This window comes from Euprymna scolopes, chromosome 23, assembly GCF_053919585.1.
Source record: "Euprymna scolopes isolate OS-2025 chromosome 23, ASM5391958v1, whole genome shotgun sequence".
Taxonomy (NCBI): Eukaryota; Metazoa; Mollusca; class Cephalopoda; order Sepiida; family Sepiolidae; genus Euprymna; species Euprymna scolopes.
Genome location: NC_136504.1, coordinates 7,018,557 through 7,040,295, shown reverse-complemented (window position 1 = coordinate 7,040,295; position 21,739 = coordinate 7,018,557). Strand labels below are relative to the sequence as shown.

The 21,739-nt window shown below is 33.1% G+C and overlaps 1 pseudogene; it reads right to left on the bottom strand.

Annotated features, from left to right (window-relative positions):
- Window positions 1-218: 218 nt before the first annotated feature.
- Window positions 219-368, bottom strand: LOC145246314 (U2 spliceosomal RNA; annotated as a pseudogene).
- Window positions 369-21,739: the final 21,371 nt, after the last annotated feature.

The following is a 21,739-nucleotide window of genomic DNA, read 5'->3' as shown; positions in this document are numbered from 1 at the left end:
GAATGTAGGATTGACATGAAATTCTTTAAGATAAACTAAAATGACCGAACAATAGGCTGAAATGACTTAAATAAATAAAAAGTAAATGACTTAGAATGACTTTAATGAACTTAAGGATGAAGTGAATGACCTTAAGAATGACTTGAATGCTTAAAAAATAACTGGAATCCTTCAAAAACGTGAATGATCTGGAGAATAACTTGAATGGCTTTGAGACTGACTGGTTATAAAGTGGATAATGATTTTACATTAAACTGATACAAAAAAGTGACCCCCCACTTTATATCACAAAGCTACAAACATAGGTACAACATGTAGTAAGAACAGATACTACACTTTGATCTTGGACAGAAGGCCAAGAAAAGGGTATTTATTTGCTCCCCCACCGAGCAAATAAGGCACAAGGTCGATTTTTAATGTGAGGAGTGAATGGGGAAATGGGGGCCAACTCCCCGGGGAGTAAGGGAGCTGGATATTGGCAATTGGTATGAAGGGGTGCCCCTACATTGACCAAGGTCTTATACGTGGGATTGCTCCAACATATGGTCTTTGCTTGCAGTATCTTGGCCAAAAGGCCAAGAAAAAGCTTAAAAAGCTAAGAACAGCATATATTAACAACAGATCTTTGATCTTAACCAAAAAGGCCAAGCACAAATGTGTTACGGACTGACCGCCGACGGACCGTGGGTCCGACTGAGTGACTTATGGAGTCGCTTGCACGCGTCTAAAAATGCTGGTTTTAAAATAAACAAAAATAAAAAAAATGCAAGAATTTACTGGAATAGGAAGCTGTATTATATTTAGAACTAGCCTGGGTGTGTGTTAAGCAAAATAAAAAAGTTGTATTAGGCAGGCAGGCTCGAACCCGTGACGCGAAAACAGAACAGAGAGTAGAGGTGTGTGTAAGGGTATGTGTTAAGCAAACAAGAAAAGAGAAAAAGAAAGAAAATGGCGAGCGCAAACAAAAAAAAGTAGTAATCAGGTTTGAACCCGTAACGCGCCAGAGGAAAAAGAGGTGAAATAAAACCAAAAAAAAGGTCTTATGGATTAGCCACCGCGATTGTGACGTAGTGGTCTAAAAACCGTATTTTGTCCAAGCGTCGTTGACGGGACGTTTCAATGATTTGCAAACATGTCAACGAAAAACCGACGCCCTGTGTAGAAAAGTGCCCAGTTACGGGTGAAGAAATTAATGTTTTGGGCCAATTTTTTCGGTATTTGTCGTCCTAAGAGTCGATCTTAAAAAGTATCCCGACATTGTGAAAATCCGTCGCCTCTGCCGAAAGTTTAGGCAGACATGCAAACATCCAAATGTACACACATGCATACATACATTTAAACAGACAGCTAAGATTTATATAATAGAAGGCGAATCAATCAGGATCACTGGACCAACCGGTCAAACAAGTTTGAACAGAGAAATACTATTCTTTTCAAATAACAAGAAAAAAGACTGGGACTGGCAACACAAAATCTTGTAGACAAGAAAAAAATACGATTTGGGCGAAGACGATTCTGCATCTAGTCATAGATTTATTAAATTTATACATTACTTTAGAAAACTAATAAAAAAGCTTAAATGTTAAGCGAAAAATATAAAAAATGTGACATTGAAACCAAGCTTAAATGAAAGTCAATGTTGTTTTAATTTGAATCGTAAACTACTCGACTTTCCTTGTAGATTTTCCTTCTGTTAACAAGAGAATGCCTCTTCTAATGGAAAAGCGAATAAGTGCGCACTGGATCCTTACATTTAGCACGGGCGTACTTGAAGAACTGAATGACGTCAGTCTTTGAAGGACACTCTCATGTCGCATCGTGAAACGTTTTGTCGGTGCGGAGAAAGTAAATATGTGCCTTTGGAAAAAGAAACCTTTACTATTAACGACGATCTACCCGCACTCAACTCCACAACCATTCCATCTAAAACCTCCTATGAAAGTACGGCGCTTTTAAAGAGGGAGTATTCTGTATCAAAAGAATTGCACGCACACACACTTATACGTGCACGCACATATATATATATATATATATATATATATATAATTGTGTGTACACGTACACACACGCACACGCATATATATATATATATATATATATATATATATATATATATATATATATATATATAGTTGTAGAAAGATTATACATAAGAGAACTAAAGGAAAAGACGCACGAACACTTCAACTCATATAATTATTATATGAAAGGGAGAAGTACTTCAATGGAGAATTTAACCGGAGGGCACTGTTAATATGAAATATACAAACACGCATACGATATATATATATATATATATATATATATATATATATATATATATATATATATATATAGGATATACATATATTATATGTATATGCATAAAGACACGCACACGCATACACACACACACACACACACATATATATATATATATACATATGTGTGTGTGTGTGTCTATATACATATCTGCATATAATTTGTTGAATCTAAATCAGGAACCAGAAAATTCAAACATATCGATATCGAGATCCGCAAAATTTGTTGCGATTTTCCAATGTAACTACCCTTTCTTTTTACTGTTTTTATTTTTTGTTTTCATTTTTTAATTGGTATTCATTATTGAGATGAATATTATTTATTAATTTTATTTATTGCAGACTATTATCCTCATCTTTTCTTAGTTGTTTCACGATGTTTCGGCCAACTATTCTTCTGGCCTTCGTCAGGTGGTAACCGAACACTGTAATTACTGCCTTCCGTAGTTGTTGTCTCACCACGTGTTGGCAAAGTATGCATCTGGTCAACTTTGTGTACCTTTTAGTGGTTCACATTCTAAAGGTCGTAAGTATCATCGTCGATTTGAATTGTTCATGGAGTATATTATGAATTTAATCTAAAATGTAATGACAAATTTGTACTTCAAATATTTAAGTTGATTTAAAATTTAGCGTTACTAACGAATTCAAACTGGTAATATGATTCCATTGGCATTTCCTTTGAATGTTTGTATATATCAACATTTTCAAGCATTCATAACCTAGGTTTACCATCCCAATGAATGCATTGACGATAATATTTACGACTTTTAGAAGGTGCACCATTAAAAGATATTAGTCCTCGCGCGAAAGAGCAGGACACAAAAAGTTTTAAATAATAATAATAATCGAATAACAATAACAAAGACTTTCGCTGGCGAGCACTACTATTGTCCGTAACCAGTTATACATTCCTTTTGAAATTTTCATCTGAATTTTCCTCGTTATGTACTGAATATTTGTTAATGAAACCTATATAAAATGTGTTCCTTATTAAATTTTGAAGATTTTCTATTCTGAAAGAAGTTTAATAAAATGTAATCTAAAATGTTATTTTAAAGTTTTTGTTTAAAAAATCAGATTTTCTCATTATTCAGACCTGTATTAAAAAGAGGGGGTTGCAAAAATGAGTTGTGGTGTGAGGAGAAATACAAACTGAAACAGAGAGAATGTTCAGACATGTAATAATACAAAAAGGGGGTTGCAAAAATGATTTTGGGTGTCAGGAGAAATACAAACAGAAATAGAGAGAAGGATAGTTTTAAAATACAATCTTAAAAAGATAAGATACAAGTTAGAAAAACATTTCGTCCAAGGCATGAAAATTGTTAAACAAAATGTTTTTACTATAGGCTTTAAAAATAAAGGTAAATATTCTATTTGAAATTTATTTATCTTCAACGTACACTTTTTAAAATTTTATAAAGTAATGTATAAAAATTGAATTTAAATTGAATCAAAAATTACCTTGGATTTATTTTATGTAATGTACATTTTGTTGCAATTTAAAAACATTATCTTTCTTCTAGCAATTAATGATATAGATAAAAAAATTTCAATGAGTTTTTTTTTAAGTGCAGCAGAATGTACATTACATAAAATAAATCCAAGGTATTTTTTGATTCAATTTAAATAAAATGTGTATACCTTACTTTGCAAAATTTGTAAAAGGGCACGTTGAAGATAAATATATTTAACAATTTTCATGCCTTGGAGTATATTCTTTTCTAACTTGTATATATTTTTCTTAGAAATATTAGAATATCCTCTCTTAATCTTACATTTCAACCCCTTTTATTTAATTTTATATTTATTTTTAATTTTATTTTAATTCTATCTTACTTTGTTTATCAACATCAAAATATTAACTATTTTCCTTTATATGTTAAATATTTTCCAGATACATCTGCCTTATTTTTCAAAAATGCTAGGTTAAGGTTTGGTGTCTTAAAAAGTCACCCAATATTTTAGCTGATGAGTAAGTTTTGTTTAAATAAATGATGGCTCTCGTTTTGGAGAGGCTCTATCTTTTGAAAAGCTTCTGGGTTTGACCTTTACTCCTGATCAGAAATGGAACACGTACATCAAATCTGTTGCCAGGGACGATGGGAAAATGGTGGAATCCTTCTACCGCTCCAGAAGATATCTCACTACTGATTCAATTCTCTATCTGTATAAAAGCCAAGTACGCCCAAGGATTGAGTACTGTTGCCATATCGCGGCAGGAGCTGTTGAAAACAGCCTATCCTGCGTTGGCAGAGTACAATATAGACTTCGTGGGTTAGTGGGGGATGCCCTCTTCCCTTCCCTGCAACCTCTCTCCCACAGAAGAGACGTTGCAAGCCTGTCTTTGTTTAATCGCTATTTCCATAGCAAGTGCTCGTCTGAACTCCAATCCCTCGTCCCCCCTCGTCAATCGTTCACAAGAAACACCTGTCTGGCTGACACCACTGTCAACAATTTTCCCCACTCTTTATCTGTGCCAAAATCCAAACCTAGATTCTATGAGCAAAGCTTCTTTCTTAGAACTGCACGCCAGTGGAACTCTCTATCGCTTGCCTGTTTCCCACCTGACTACAACTTGGACGTCTTCAAGTCCAACATATACAAACTCCTGACAAACCGCCTCCTTAAGTAGGACACTCTATCAAAACCCCCAATACTAATGATTACTTCAATACTATCTCATTGATTACTGAACGCGTAATGACCCTTATCCCTGAGTGGCCTTGGGACCTTGATAAGTGGTGACCCCCATGTAAAAAAAAATATGATAAAATTATTATGGAAAACTTATTGTCTATCTCAATAAAAACATCGTTTCCGAAACGATCGTACACATTATTGGTTTTGTTTGTTCTTCCTAATGAAATCGATTTTTAATTTTTAATTTTAATTATAAATTATCAATCATCTCACTCAATATTTAAATAGCTCTAGGATATAGATGCCTATCGAGCTTCTGTATATCTATATTTCAACGGACACTGTTTTCTTTTATTTTTATTGTAATAGTGAATTTACTAATACATTTAAATATGCCCTGCTCTTTAGTCGGTTGTTCTAATCCTCTTAAAATATATATAAATATGTATATCACTTCCCAGTAAGCTCAATATATATATATATATATATATATATATATATATATATATATATATATATATATATGTGTGTGTGTGTGTGTGTGTGTGTGTGTATCTATGTGTATGTGTGTGTATGTATGTGTGTTTGTGTCTGTGATAAAGATATGAAGATTCAAATATTTTTTCCGTATTAAGCGATGCGCTTTGTGTACACAAATCGAGCTGAGGTATTTGGGTGATGTCAAAATATCGTTAAGTCACTATCTGCACAGCAGCAAATATATAGAGTGAGAAGCAATGCTGAGAAGCCTGGACCGTCGTTTGGGCGGTCGGGTTTTGATCCTCGCTTGACGTAGTTGCCTGTCTTTACGCACTGATGAGCTATGGTACAGCGAAACAGTAATGTATGTGTATATATAATGAGCTTACTTTAAATCGGATAATCATAATAACGTTGCATGAGAACAGGTCACCTCACAAGCAAAGATTTCTGAAATATTTTTTAAAAGAAACACATAAATCGAAGCCCACATATAATGTCGCAAGAATAGGTAAATACTAGCTCATGCCATAAATAGTGTAGCTACGCCTAGCAGTGCAAATCAAGTACCAGCATTAGGCTGGACATCATCCTGTTCAGATGTACGAGAGGCATCCCAAAATAATCTCTTCTATGTTTAATTCTGCTCAAATTAATCTGGATATATTGCAAATTGCATTGTTATCATGTCTGATCTTATGCATTAATGTCTAGAAAGTTTCGTCTCGCTGTTGCGGAAAATGATTCCACGTGAACTCGTCTTCTCCGTCCCCTGCCCCATCAAACGTCCTGAACGTCTCAAACGTGATTTCGGACGGGTTGCTCACACTCTCTTTTTGTAATCCTTTTCTTTGCACACGGTATATGCATACACGCGCTTGTTTTCAGATACATACATTTTCAAAACTTATGGAAGTTATTGAAGGACACGCTCGTCTACCCCCAATGAACGAATGTAAAACAGCGAAAGAGTATATGAATAAATATATATGCGATTGTCAGTGAGAGGCGAAAAGGAAGAGTAGAGATATATAGTAAGGGAAACAAGAAAGTAGAGAGAGAACAACAGAAGATGGTTTGAAAGGTGTTAGCTTATTGTAGACGCGTCGTATTTATCATAATTAATGCATTCCAGCATGATTGATAACTGCTATCAAACGAGTGTGTATGCGCACTTGGTTGTACCACACACGTGCGCCAATATCATGTTGTCTTTGGGTGAGAGTTCGCCGTCCTTCTTTCATCTTTTCGAGATAAGCAGCTGACCCATCATCTGACCTTTGCCCCGAAACTAAGAAGATCTGTATGGTCAACAACAACCATGTAATTTGGTAATCTTCAAACATGAACCGTCTCCGCGTTTGATCGTCGTTCATGTCTCCTTCGCAGGATGACATTAATGCTCCCTAGTACAAAAACGACACGGGCTTCCTTTAGTTCTTGAAAAAGCTGTAAGAGCGTCACATATACAATGACCACTGGATTAAAAACAAACATATAAAAATAGCTATGCACACACATGCGTACACACACACACACGGGAACGCGCACAAACGTATATATATATATATATATAATGACTACTTCATTGAATCACATAAATTAATATACGAAAATATAATTTTATGCGTACATTTTTAGTATTCTCTTCAACAGTGATCAATATATAGGTAGGGCTAGTTAGTAAGTTATAAAAAATATATGAAAAATGTAACTACACAGACTATTCTGCGTTTTATTCGTTTTTTCATCAGCCTGACAAATTCTCACGAGAATGAAACGCGGAATATTCTGTGTAGCTTAATTTCCATATATATTATATATATATATTACTATATATATCTATGTATATATATATATATATACATATATACACATATATATACACATACATATATATATATATACATATATATATATATATGTCTGTACAGGATAGAGTATGTTCCGTATGAAATCTTTAATATTGGAGCAAATAGTGCAATAGAGCAAAAATAAAAGTTAAAATAGAAAAACAACAAAGAAATTAACGAAGTCTATTTATAAATTTATTTCAACTAAATATTTTCTTTTCAAATGAGGAGGCTGTTGGTGGTCTCTCGCCCAACTGAAAAATACAAAAAAAAAAACAGACGCCGTTTTGTTTTTGATAAGGACAGACTGAAGAAAGAGACATTGAATTGGAGAGAGAAAAGGTGGGTGGCAAAAAAGTAGACAGTTACTTTTGTGATGTTATGTCAAACGTTCACCCACGCTCTATAAGAATATTCATCCGATGACAGGTAAAAGTAATTCCACGCACAAGAAAGTTTGTACATCTCTAAATTGTACATCTCTAATATCTAATACTATTAAACGTTATGTCTCGAATACATGATCAATATCTATTTCATGATTTTCATTCTAGAATATGTAAATATTCAGGACTTAAGTTGAACTGCTTTAAGGTTTAATTAAAATGATAATTTTTGTCTATATGTCACTAAAAATCAAAGGAAAATAGAATTGATGACGAATGGCTGGTGTTCGAATTTCATTTATATGGAGAAGTAGCGGAGAAGTAAAAATTAAAGTGGATTATAGTGGGTGAAGCATTAAGAATAAAACTTTAAAAAATATAAAAATGAAGAAGTAGGGGGTTTGTATTACTGTAAACATAGATTCGAAAAAAAGTTGTCCAAAAACAAATATATAACAAATGAGTGTTATCAAAGGCAAGATAAGTTAGCTTTCTACCTAACTGGATACTTTTTTAGTGGCTTATTTAATGTGACATGTTTATTCATCTCAAAAAACATAGTGATTACCGATATACTGGAAAATGTAAAATGGCGCACGACTCTCTCTTGAACACGCTTTTTACTCATTTTAAATTTCACACAAGTAACATATTTGTTTATTTTCCTAATATTTCGTTGTGATTTGATTTCAAGTTCACTTGATGCGTATTTTATTTTATTCAAATTAAATCAACGTTTCTATATGGACCTCACGCTCTTGACGTTATTCTTGCGGTCCCTGCGCACTGTTCCAACATTCAAAACACAACCGCTGGGATACAACGCTCGGCTCTTTACAAACAGACGTCTCTTTCTCCGACTTTACAACATGGCAAGAAGGAAGAAAAGAAAAAAAAAGAAAGAAAACACCGTAGCGAGGTATATGTTTAGCTCCAAAATATATTTGTGATGTTATAAATTTCAAACAAGTAAAATATTTGTTTATTTTCCTAATATTACGTTTTGATTTGGCTTTCAAGCGCACTTAGTGTGTCTTTTATATCTATATATATATATATATATATATATATATATATATATATATAGGTGTGCGTGTGTGTAAATGTAAAATGTGTTAAAGTTTTAAATAATTATGTTATATGTTTATAGTATCTTCGCGTTGTAATTGAACTTTTTATTTAAAACGTACGTATTAAATTTAAAATTAAAATACCATGTAAACATTTCATATCACAGGCCCTAAGCTGTAATTACCCGGATATAAGAAAGAATACAGAAAAACAGCCATAATTTTTCCTACTAAACTTAGCTCGTTTTATTATTACTATGGCAAAGAAAAGTAAAATAAAAGATTCGTAGGAACATTACCTAAAAACAAATAAATATTTGTTTATTCTACTAAATGTTTGACTTGTAATTAGACTCTTTAATGTTTAATATGCGTATTTAATTTATAATCTACATATATATATATATATATATATATATATATATATATATATATACATACATAATCATTTATATAAATATATAATATATGTATGTGGAGGGATGTATGTGTGTGTGTGTGTGTGTGTGTGTGTGTGTGTGTGTGTGTGTGTATACATATGTACATACGTTTTTCAGATATACATTAATTATATTCTTCAATCCAGCATAAATTTAAAATTAAAAACCCGGGAGCGAATAACAAGACGCAGTGAAAGTGGTATATATATATATATATATATATATATATATATATATATATATATATATATATATATATATATATATATATATATATGAGTGTGTGTGTGCTTTTATATATATGCATATATATATACATATATGTATATTTATATAAACGTAAATATACATGCACATGTGTATCAGAATATTATAACCATATGAATTATTAATAGTAAATTCATGTGTGGCTGTGTATTTCTTAATATAGATATGCATGTAAAATAATTTATTTGAATAATCAATATATGTCGTTTCCTTCTTTTTCAATAGAAAAAACTGTAGATTGAACTTTATTTTTTATGATTTTTTTTTTCAAAACTGATTAGTTCTCCTCATATGTGTATCGAATCTTTTAGAGGATAACTATATTTAAGTAAATCTGGTGTGCATACGCACGCACTTACGCATATAGTATATTTACAGAAATATAATACATTTTATCAGTCATATGTAATATATTTAAAAACTAGGAAATTTAAATGCGTTCTTTAAATTTCCTCATTGGTAGACACAGTTTTTTTCCCGCGTACGTTAATATATATATATATATATATATATATATATATATATATATATATATATATATATATATATATATATATATATATATGATATATGATATATATCTAAATTGTAAATATATGTGTATATATATATATATATATATATATATATATATATATATATATATATATATATATATATATATAGATTAAATTTTAAAGCTAAGGGGATAAGTTAGATAGAAACTTTATTATATTGTCCAGCCAATAAAATGACATAAAAGTGCAAAGTGAGAAACATTTTGAATTCATGCTATTTCAAAGTTATATGCTTCTCTTCAAAGAGAAGAAAAGTTAGCATAATGCATATTTAAATGTAAGAAAATACTGACTTAAAAACATGCACATAAGAAAAGAAAAATAATATATTTATTTTTATATATTGCAAAAACAGACATCCTACATATATATTTTTTACATTTTTGTCCCAAACAATGCACAGAACCACTTTGATTTGGGAGGGGGGCTACAGTACTGGTAAAATTGGGGAAGAAGAATTCCAAAGTCTAGCAGTTCTAGTGAAGAAACTATTAGATTAGAATGCTTTCTAACATCTGAGGATGTCTGTTGTGTAGGGGGGAGATTCTGCTGCTTGTTGGGTTTTCGAGGGAATTTACGTCGAGGGGGTACAAGTGCTGGTAGTTCGTCGGAGCATTCACCATTGAAATACTTGTAACACAGGAAGAGGGATGCAACATCAATAGGACATAGGTTGTAGATTAGATGACAGTTCAGGACTTATCAGGTTGGCAACTCCTTTTTGAATCCTGTCCAAGATGAGAGACAAGAAGCAGATACGCCAACTCAAATGTGACAACAATACTGCATACATGGTGGAATGGTTGCCTTGTAGATGTACAGGATACTTTGAGATGTAAGTAACTTTCTAGCGCGGTAGAGAGCCCATCTTCGCAGCAGTCCCGATACTCTCGATGTATCTGTTCCAAGTCATGTTACTTGTAAACCTTAAGCCGTGGAGTTTGGACGAAATAAGTTCAGGCAGTGTATGTCTAGTCATAGCTCTTAGTGGTTTAGAAGGTTTCTTGTAATTATTAAAGGAAACGAGCTTAGTCTTGTCAGCATTGATCTTTAAGATCCATTTTTGACCCAATCCACTCCAGACTGGGGGGTTTCCACTAGGGTTTTCGTCAGTGGTCTGGACATATTTTTATTCGTTTTCTGCTATGCCTGTTATGGAGCATGGTGTCGTCAGCAAATATACCCATCTAAGAGACTATTTCAGCAGAAGGTAATTTATCAATAAAAGGAATAGTAAAAGTCCAAGGATCCATCGCTGAGGTGCATCCACATTTTTATCATTGTGTTTATATGTACAACCATCGAGGACAACCTGGATTCTTTTTTTTATTTAAGAAGGATTTATTCGTCCAGTAATAGCATTGGATCTGATTTTAATGCGAAGACCATTTAGTTTATGATTAGTTTTGGACACATAGATACTAATGCAAACTGTTGGATGTTTTAGCCTATAAGTTAATACAGGTGCAACCAGAGATAGCAGTTAATCTGGGCACCAACCACGAAAACAACAATATATCAAAGACCGAAAAGCAATATTGTGGAAAAGAGGACTTCCTCCACTAGATATCCATGTATTTTTGTACACTGCTAATTCAGGATTGATACATTTTAGAAGTTCGTCTCAAGATATGACAACGGTAATATATCTTAGAACATATTTAACTTTTTTATGTAGAGAATTTCAAAATGAGATGCATTTGCAGTTGTGTAATAGGCCAAACATTTTAACAATTATTTTGTAAACGGATTTGATGTAAGTCTTTTATTTTAGAAAAGTAGTGAAGGTTGCAACATCAAGATAAAGGCCATAGCTTTAAATCAAGCAAACTGGGAATCAGAGCATTGGAAATGGAATGATAGAAACTTTGTTTTTGATTTTGATTCATGACACGCGACAAGTCATTTTGTTAACCACTTAGCATAAGATCAGTCTAAGAGGAGAGTAAATAACTAATATAATTGGTGGTTACCAGCCTAGATGGCAGTATCATCTGGAATAACGTCTGAGCTCAGGAAGAGTGTTGCGTCCAGGTTTAATACTTTAGGCGTTTATTGTTACCATCTGCAATAAATGCCTTACCGAATATTGCTTTTCTGATTACTGGAGAATTTGTTTATGATACAAGTATTCAAGTATGTTCGTGAAAGAACATGTTTAGTAAATTATTGATCCATAAACCGCCTGGATTTCTACGCAAAAAAGCCGAGTTTATCAAACTAGTTCACACCCCTATAACTACTAGTCAGTACTAGAATTAGACGCCAAAATTCAATGCATCCATGTGATTTTTTTTCGCAATTAAAAGGATCCTTTCTAACAACTGTAACAACTGATAATACGCCACTTGAAAATGCTTCATTTAAAGAAATCGGCAAACATACACACGCAACATGAATTGGAACAAATATATTGAAGACAACGGCGAAGTTGTATGAAAGGGATAAAAGCCAAGTACGCCCAAGAATTGAGTACTGCTGCCACATCTGGGCAGGAGCTGCTAAAAACAGCCTGGCATGCCTTGACAGAGTACAATATAGACTTCGTGGTTTAGTGGGGGATGCCCTCTTCTCTTCCCTGCAGCCTCTCTCCCACAGAAGAGACGTTGCAAGCCTGTCTTTGTTTTATCGCTATTTCCATGGCAGGTGCTCGTCTGAACTCAAATCCCTCGTTCCCCCTCGCTAATCTTTCACGAGAAACACTCGTCTGGCTGAAACTACTTTCAATAATTTTCCCCACTCTTTATCCGTGCCAAAATCCAAAAGTAGATTCCATGAGCAAAGCTTCTTTCTTAGAACTGCACGCCAGTGGAACTGTCTGCCGCTTGCCTGTTTTCCACCTGACTACAACCTGGACGTCTTCAAGTCCAACATAAACAAACTCCTGACACACCGCCCCCTTAAGTAAGACACTCTATCAACACCCCCAATACTAATGATTACTACAATACTATCTCATTGATTACTGTACCCGCAATGACCCTTACCCCTGAGTGGCCGTCGGGCCTTGATAAGTGGTGAACCCCATGTAAAAATAAAAGTTGTAACAAGTAGTGTGGGAGATTTCTTCCGTGCTAGAAAACAACTCAAATCTGCTAGCATCCTATATCTATAGAAATAAAATATTCGCCCACGCAGTGAGTGTTGTCGCAACGTCTAAGACGTTTTTTGCTAGGGTGTTAGAATTGCTTTCTATTTATCATAGATGCTAGCATTTTACTCGTGTCACATAGGACAATGATTGAAATCACACGCGCGATATCCATTGTTTTTAATTACTGGACAGAGTGCTGAACGTTTCTATTTTAAGAACTGCTTAAACACCTTTGCAAAAAAACAAAACAAAAGAAAAACGAACTAGTTTAGGTCGAAATTGTTTAAGCTGGAATTGGAAAGGTATTTTGTTGAACCGAGGTTCTTGATAAGGTTTGCGACATCGCTCCAGTCTTGGGAGGAATTTCATTTTGGTAGCAGAATGTTCAGCAATCTTTTTGCAGCAGGTGCTGGCAATATCAAATATGACTTTTAGTTTACTTTAGAATAGTTCTGTTGAAGAAAATTGAATATTCATTTCTCTGTGCGATGAATAGGGAAGGATTCCACGTTGTACTACGGTTTTATTTGATATCTGTAAACGAAGCTGCTAGATCGACGAAGAACCAACCAGTTGATTGCGATAATATAGACGACACTTATCTTTAGATATAGAATGCAGTGACATTTTAGATATGAACGTCCAGATGTTGCACGAATCAGCTATCGGGTATCGGAAGATCGTGTGATAAAATGAGACATTTAAAGCGTCCCGTATCTTTTTTTTTATCTTAAGAAATTCAATGATGCATTTTTGTTGCTGATACATATCCATGACAAGGGTCGATTATTAAAGTCTCACACAGTAAATATTTGTAAGAGACAAGAAAATATGATGTAAAAATGCATCAGTCCAGTCATCATAACAATTCGACTTGCATCTTATTCTCATTCACTCATGTAAAATAAAAAAAAAGTTATCTGTTTTGAAACGTAATTTACGTCCTTTCTGAAAAAAAAATGCCTGTACAATAAGAGTTCATTTACTGATAAAATTCAAAACTTATTTTGATAAATGTTTCATCTGTGTTACATATGGATAAACAGTTCGAATCTTACCGAAAAATAAATCAATTTAATGCAAAGAATTGTGAAACTGCACTTTTATATCGATATTAATGCATATTAAAAATGCAATTTGCAATGCTCTCTGATCTAGAGCGGATATATATATATATGTATATATATATATATATATATATATATATATATATATATAGTTCGTGTGTATGTTTGTTTGTGTGTGTTCTTAGCGTGTATATATTTTTCTTAATAAATGGTGAAAAAGCAGAAAAAATGTAATTTGTTTCAAAAATGGTAATGCGCATTTTTTTATATCTTCTATAAAAAAGACTTCTCAATTTTATTTAAGATGAAAAAAAGGTATATTTAAAACTGCATATATATGTATATGTATATATATACATATACATAACGCTATATATATATATTGCTATATATATATATATATATATATATATAATACTCCCTTCCATTCTATATATATATATATATATATATATTCCCTATCTAGAGCTGACCATGCTAGGTAGTGATATACAAATTACCATTAGTGTATGAAGCGATGCTCTTTCTGTAAAAAAATTGAGCTTAGAAACTTTGGGCAATGCCCAAACATTGTAAATTCACTGGCCGCATAATAGCTTCAGTATAGCGCAACGGTTCAGAGCTCCGATTGTCGGTTGGGCGATCGGGTTTCGATCCTGGCTTGAGTTATTTTCTTGTCTAGCAGCACTGAAGAGCTTTTAAACATCGAAGCAGTACTGTATGTGGATGTTATATATATATATATATATATATATATATAATTTAGTGTTTCCTTTTCGAATTAAATATGTTTTTAACTCTTTTTCAAAGTGTTTTAAACATGTTTTATTAACTATTTGCTCTTATATATATATATATATATATATATATATATATATATATATATAGCGAGAGAGAGAGAGCGAGAGAGAGAATGAGAGATAGAGAGAGAAGAAGAAAATAAGAAGAAGACATAAATAGAGAGCGGTGGAAAGAGAGAATGAAAGTTCTGTATCGAAAATAACAAACCACAATATACGTTAAAATTCAGAAAAAGTATATGCCATTTCTTTTTTCTAAATTGAGTTTCATCTTCGAAAAACCGATATATTGTTCGAGATTAATCAAATGAAATCTTAAATCAAACGTCAGAGAAATGAAAAAATAAATTTTAAATTTCTTTCAATAGAATTAAAAAAACACACAAGGCAAAATTATATACAAATCTGATTAAAAAATAATTTAGTTTTCTTTAAATTAAAAACAACATGCAAAGTTAAACACACGCATGGCTTCAGCTACGTTATATCTGATATAAATTTGTATGTTTATGGTAAATTATATATAAATATTTTCTCTTATATAAAAAGAACTTTGTGTGCATTCCGGCGCGTCTGAGTTCGTTCCCTATGAGCATGAAAATTGCAATGTTGATTTTAAATAAAATTTAAGACAAATCCATATTATTATTTTGAAGTGTTCTTACATTTCTTTTCTATAGAAATGCCTTCCATAATTATCGATAATGAATAATCAATATAATCTGATGAAAGAACTATGATGCGATATTGACAAATGTTAAAACCTTACGCAATCTACCATCATAGGTTCATTATAGAAGTTTTATTACTTAACAAGCTTAAAAGCTCAGCATATAAAAACAACAGCACGTATTTTGCAATAACAGGGGGACGTTAAGAATGTTTTTTTCTGTTTAAAACAAAATTTCACAATGAAACTTGACGTTTTTTACATTTTAAACTTAAATTCAAGCCATTATCAAGCTGGAATAACACAAATATTAGCTTAATTAATACGATGGCACTGCCTCCCAAAGTATTTTGGTTATTTAGAGCTCATTTTAAGTATGATATTAAACTTAAACTTTAATTCGAACCATTATATATTAAGAAATAATTTTATGAATTTAACAATATGTTCTCTAGCGTGATATGTAGACTTAAATATACCAAGAACTAAGTCACTGCAAGAGGTATGTGGGCACCGTGATAATTTCCTAACTAGACCATGCATTCAATCGAATAGACTTACGACTGAGCGCTTTCTCCGATTCGATGACAATAATTATAACATTCGTTGATAATCATTCAATTCTGGGCAACGTTAGTCTCGCCAGCTAGGATATATATATATATATATATATATATATATATATATATATATATATATATATATATATATATATGTGTGTGTGTGTGTGTGTGTGTGTGGAGACAGGGATAAACTTTACACGTAAGGAAGACATTTTTTATAACATGAATAGGTTAGACACATTTATCATGAGTTGGTTACTAGATACGATATCTGGAAAAAAAATGTTCTTCTGATTAAGAGAGGTGGTATTTGATTAGCACTGCCGGAGAGCAATGATTTAATGTATTGTTAATTTTTAATCCTCGAAACAGTGCTTCATTTTAAACAACTTATGATCATTCAAATTAACATTAGGAGATGTGTGAATTCGAGTGAGCATGTTCTTACAGTGATTTCAGGCGATTAAATATTTTTCCAACGAATGATAAAAAATACAAAAATTAAATAATTTTGTTTGATATAGATTAACATGTTAGAAGACTTCCAAGGTTATATATATATATATATATATATATATATATATATATATATCAAACTGTTTTCAAATATAATTCATTATTACTATAATTATCGCTTTTAAGTCACATCAAGATAAATAGATGGACATTTATTCACCTGGTAACGTTTCGATAAAACATGCCTACTCTATGCTGTAGAGAACTTATATCTAATAACGTCATCTTAAATTCATATTTAGAACGTTATTGAAACTACTACCCCCCCCCAACAAAAAAATTAAGGGTATCCCCAGGAAAATCCGAAACATTATGTCGGAGTTTCTTACCAATACGTTCAATTATTCGATAAGGCATTTAAATTCATTCAAGAGTCTTACTAGAACATTCGAGATGATGTCAATCATGTTCTCCGTTTAATTATGAGAAACTACCAAAAAACGCTAAGTGTGAAACCACCAAAAAACGCTTTGAGAAAACCGCTTGAAGCGGAATAATTAGGGGCTCGTGATTTCTGAAAATTCGATAACAGTGTAGTAAATAATAGGCAATCTTCAATTCCACCAAATTCCAATAATTTCGAAGTTTCTCTGCACGCAAACTGAGAAGGATAGCCTGCTTGTCCAACGCTACTTTTCACATAGCAAACCACTCCCTCGCAGATTTTTCCGTGTGTACAGAAACCACAATAGATGATCTTAAAATCACATTTTTCTAAGTACATTGCATCATAAAATCCTAGACACATCAAACGCATGTAGACCTGTTCTATTAAAAAATGCTATGCTCTGATTGCTCTAATTCTGTCCAAACTGTTCCAATACCTTTATGAATTTTGTGTTCCTCACTTAAACAGAGCAGTGTTATAGCTCTGTAAAAATGTTATAAAGTAACTAGAGAACGCCAAAATAAAGTAACAACATAGTGCAAAGCTTAAAATAGGTGGGCTGATCGTCGTTACTGACGAACGACCTAGTTTAGTCCACTGGATATCGACTGACATCTTCAGGTTTAGTCTTCTTCTATTTATTGAGATTAGAATATTCTATTATTAGGTAATATAAGTTAGTTCGCCACAATATCCTCTCTCAAGCTAATTACTCTTGACGGATTATCAGTATTTCTCCTCTTTGAGGGGACCATAAACGACTCAGTGAGTTTCTTTTTTTCTGCCCGAGCGTCTTAGTTCTGTTGTGATTTGCGGTGGCTTAATATCAAACATGTAGTAGACGGTTTCAACAACATCGTCTTCTTGGGGTGATTCATTTTCTAATGTATTAATCGCTAGAATTAAAACAATTGATTACTTGCGTGAATAGAGATCGCTACAAGTAATAAAGAGTCAATAAACCTCACCTAGGACCCCGCTTGTAAAAATCAATCAGGCAAGAGGCGATATTGTCCCAGGGGTTTCTACTAATGCTGTTAACTTAATGAACTGTCTATTTTGAAAAGGTGCCGGGTAAAACGGGCCGGCAGTTCTTCAATATTTTGGAAAAACAGTTTGTGCTATTATTTTGCCGCATTTGATATCTTCGAGTTACGTTAACCCTTCAGAAATAATGTTCCAATACTGGGGAAAATAGAGTTGCGAATGATACCTGTGGCGGTGTAGCTAGGCTTCAACCTCGGTTCCATCGACGACGTGGTGTGATTCTTATACTTGTTTTACAAATATTTTCATCGCAGGTGCTCTGACAAGAAACTAGATCTTGTAGGCCCTAGCCGTAATTATCTTTGAGAAACCCGACAAACTGTGTGTGTGCATTTCCCTACCAAACTACTCTGTCAATTTTCAGTCTACTGACTCGAGATTTGACATAAGGGGTAGTGTAATATAGGAAAATTCTTTTATCGGTTTTCAGTCAGAAATTTGGCTGTCAAGGGGTAAAAGTTCAACGATTTATCATGTGAAAACTCTACAAAACTGCTCCCCAAACTTGATATTTTAGATATAGGTTACTTGGACATGAATCAAACATTTTAATTTGATTTGAGCCCAAACCATTAAATGTTAAGAGGTCAAAAACTCTGAACAAAAATTGACCTCTACGGTCTCTACCATATTACTCAGCCAATTTTTAGTCTAGACATTTAACATTTTACATAAATGTATTCAGGCATATGGTGAGCTTCTTAATTTGTTTTGGGGCGAAAAATTGGTTGCCAGGGGGGTCAAAGTTCCAAAGACATGTAGCTTTGCGGTCTTTAGCAAACCATTCAGTTAATTTTGGTTCTAAACATTTGGCATTTTACATAAAGGGTATTCAGACATACATCAAGCTTTTTAATCAGTTTTTGGTGTGCATTAGGCTGCCAATATGTCGAAGTTGAAAGGCTTGATCGATGCAGAATCTATCAAAATCCTTTTCGAATTTTAGGTCTAAACACTTAAAATCTTACATGTAGGTAACCTGAATATGAATCACACTTTTTAATGAATATGCACATAAAGTTATGAATAGTACATAGGACCCGAGTAAAGCCGGGCTGGACGGCTAGTAAATAAAAAAAGGAAGGTTGAAAGATCTAAAAACTTGACGACGTTTCGCACGTTTAGTGCGACTTTTTTCAAGAGCAAAAATGTAAAATGTGAGCATTTTACATTTTTGCTCTTAAAAAAGCTCACACTAAACGTGCGAAACGTCGCCTTTTTAGGTTTTTCCACCTTCATTTTAAGCATATTGTTAGATTTTGTATCCTATATAAATCACATACATACAGGCACACATACACATCTATATGTGTGTATGTGTATGTATGTGAGTGTGTGTATATATGTGTATATATATATATATATATATATATATATATATATATATATATATATATATATAAGGCATTTTCAGCATTCTGAAAGTTTATTTTAATCTAACAAATCAAGAAAGCCATGATCACCTAAGATAATCTGGAATATTTCTATAAAAACTTAGGATAAATTAAACATTTTATTATAAATAAGATGACGCTGCACTTCATTTTTCCTGTAGCGGACTGGTTTGCATTCAGTTGGGTGAAGCCTAGTGTTTTTGTTAATTGGATATTCTTGGAAAGGAACTGAGTTTATGGAAGTCATGTGCGGCATCTTGGGTCTAGAAAGATAAGTTATTTTCTATGGCTTTAGCTTTAAGAGTTCTTTCTCCTTATTCTTTTAAAAATGTAGTAGAGATGGAAGCTCAGTAAAAACTTACAATCATGTAGTTACATTATTATAATTATTGTATATTTTTATCTTTGTAGTGTCTATTGTTCTATCACGTTTTTGTAAACTACTCTTCGGGCCTTCTTAGGTGGTTGACCGCGACAGGATTAGAATGCTGAATCTTGTAACTATATCCTCAATAATTACTGGTTTTCATAGTTGTTGTTGTCTCGCTACGCTTTATGATCTTCAGGTCTGTTTTGGGTACTATTGAAACCGCTGCCTTGAGACAAGTCTCACTTGAAACCGTAGGGATACACTAACTCTATCCATATCGAACAGCGATCAAGGTTGGATTTGATGGTCATGCAAATCCATTTCTTGTTTCTTATCTGGTCCGTACCAAATGGCATGACATATTGTTTTCTTTGCTTTTATTTATGGGTACTATTTGAGATTAGGTTTGATAATGTGTTATTTATTTAAAAAGAACATACCCAAATTATGAAGATTCATCCTCAAGGATTTCAAGAGATGAAACAGATAATACAACATTTTTCAAGTTCAATGTAAGTTGTTATCTTAAATAAGTAAACGCTGCCTAATTTCCACCATTTTCACCATTACCAATAATCAATTTCTCGGTTGTTGACTGACAATCCTTAACATTTACCGTCGAATGATGACTAACAACAATTTTTTTTGCTCGTTGAACACCTCATGTAGATCTAACTCCACATGATTGGTTTTCGTTTTCTAGAAATAAATATATTTCAGAATATTAAAAGATACACAAAAACGATGTTCCTAATCAATTGAACAGGTTGGCTGTTCTGCATCATAAGTTATTTTTCATTTACTTCGCAGGAAATGTCGTCGTGACTGCAATATTCATCGAAGTCATTAAGTGCTGGCAAAGCTGATTCGATACAGAACGGGAGTATTGATATGGAAATGAGGAAAGGGCAGGAATTCTAACGAGATTAACGTTTTATTAGAATATGATTAAAAGAAAATAATCATGAGAAAATAATCAAATAATTCGGGATGGATTCGGCCGTTCTCTCTTCCCCTCTCACTCTCTTGATATCTATTTGTACATAGAAAGATATAGGTAAGAAAGTAAGTAAGCTTAGTTTAGCACCAGATTTATATATATATATATATATATATATATATATATATATATATATATATATATATATATATATATATATATATATAGTGGAGATGGCAGTTAATAAAAACTGAAAAAAGTGCTCAATACTGTTGTAGAGCAAATATGCGTTTTATTTTTTATTACCGTATCTTTCTGTTAAGTTACATTATTGTTGTGGCTACACGGCCGTTTTTTTGGCCGTCTGTAGCGTCCTCAGACTTTTACAGAAATGTTCGCTGTTTTGGGATGAAAGAGTGGAAACGTGAATGAGATCAGGGGGGTTTGCGAGGAGGGCGGAAGAGTAAGAGAGGAAGGGAACACGGAGGGAAGGTGAGCGTGCGTTTGGTATGTCGATGATGATAATGTTTTAGTCTTGGGGTTTTAGGAACTTGTGGGGGGTCTGGGAAGTTCATTTCTGGTGTGGCTGAAAGCATAGGGATACATGAGAGGGAGGGGAATATGTGGGGGTGGGAGGAGGTAGAGCTACTTTAAAATTCGAGTTTTTAGCGTCTCGTTGGTGAGGTGATTTCTTGGTATGGCTTGAGCTGTTGGGTGTTCGCTTATGTTTGGAGGCGGGGGGGCTATGATTCGGTTTATTTATTTTTAGTTTTTATTTTGTTGTTAATTTTTTGGAGAGTGTCAGCTAGCGGTCGCAGCCACGGGTACACTCATGCGCACGCACACACATATATACTAAAAAGAAACGGTCACGGGTGCACATACATGCCC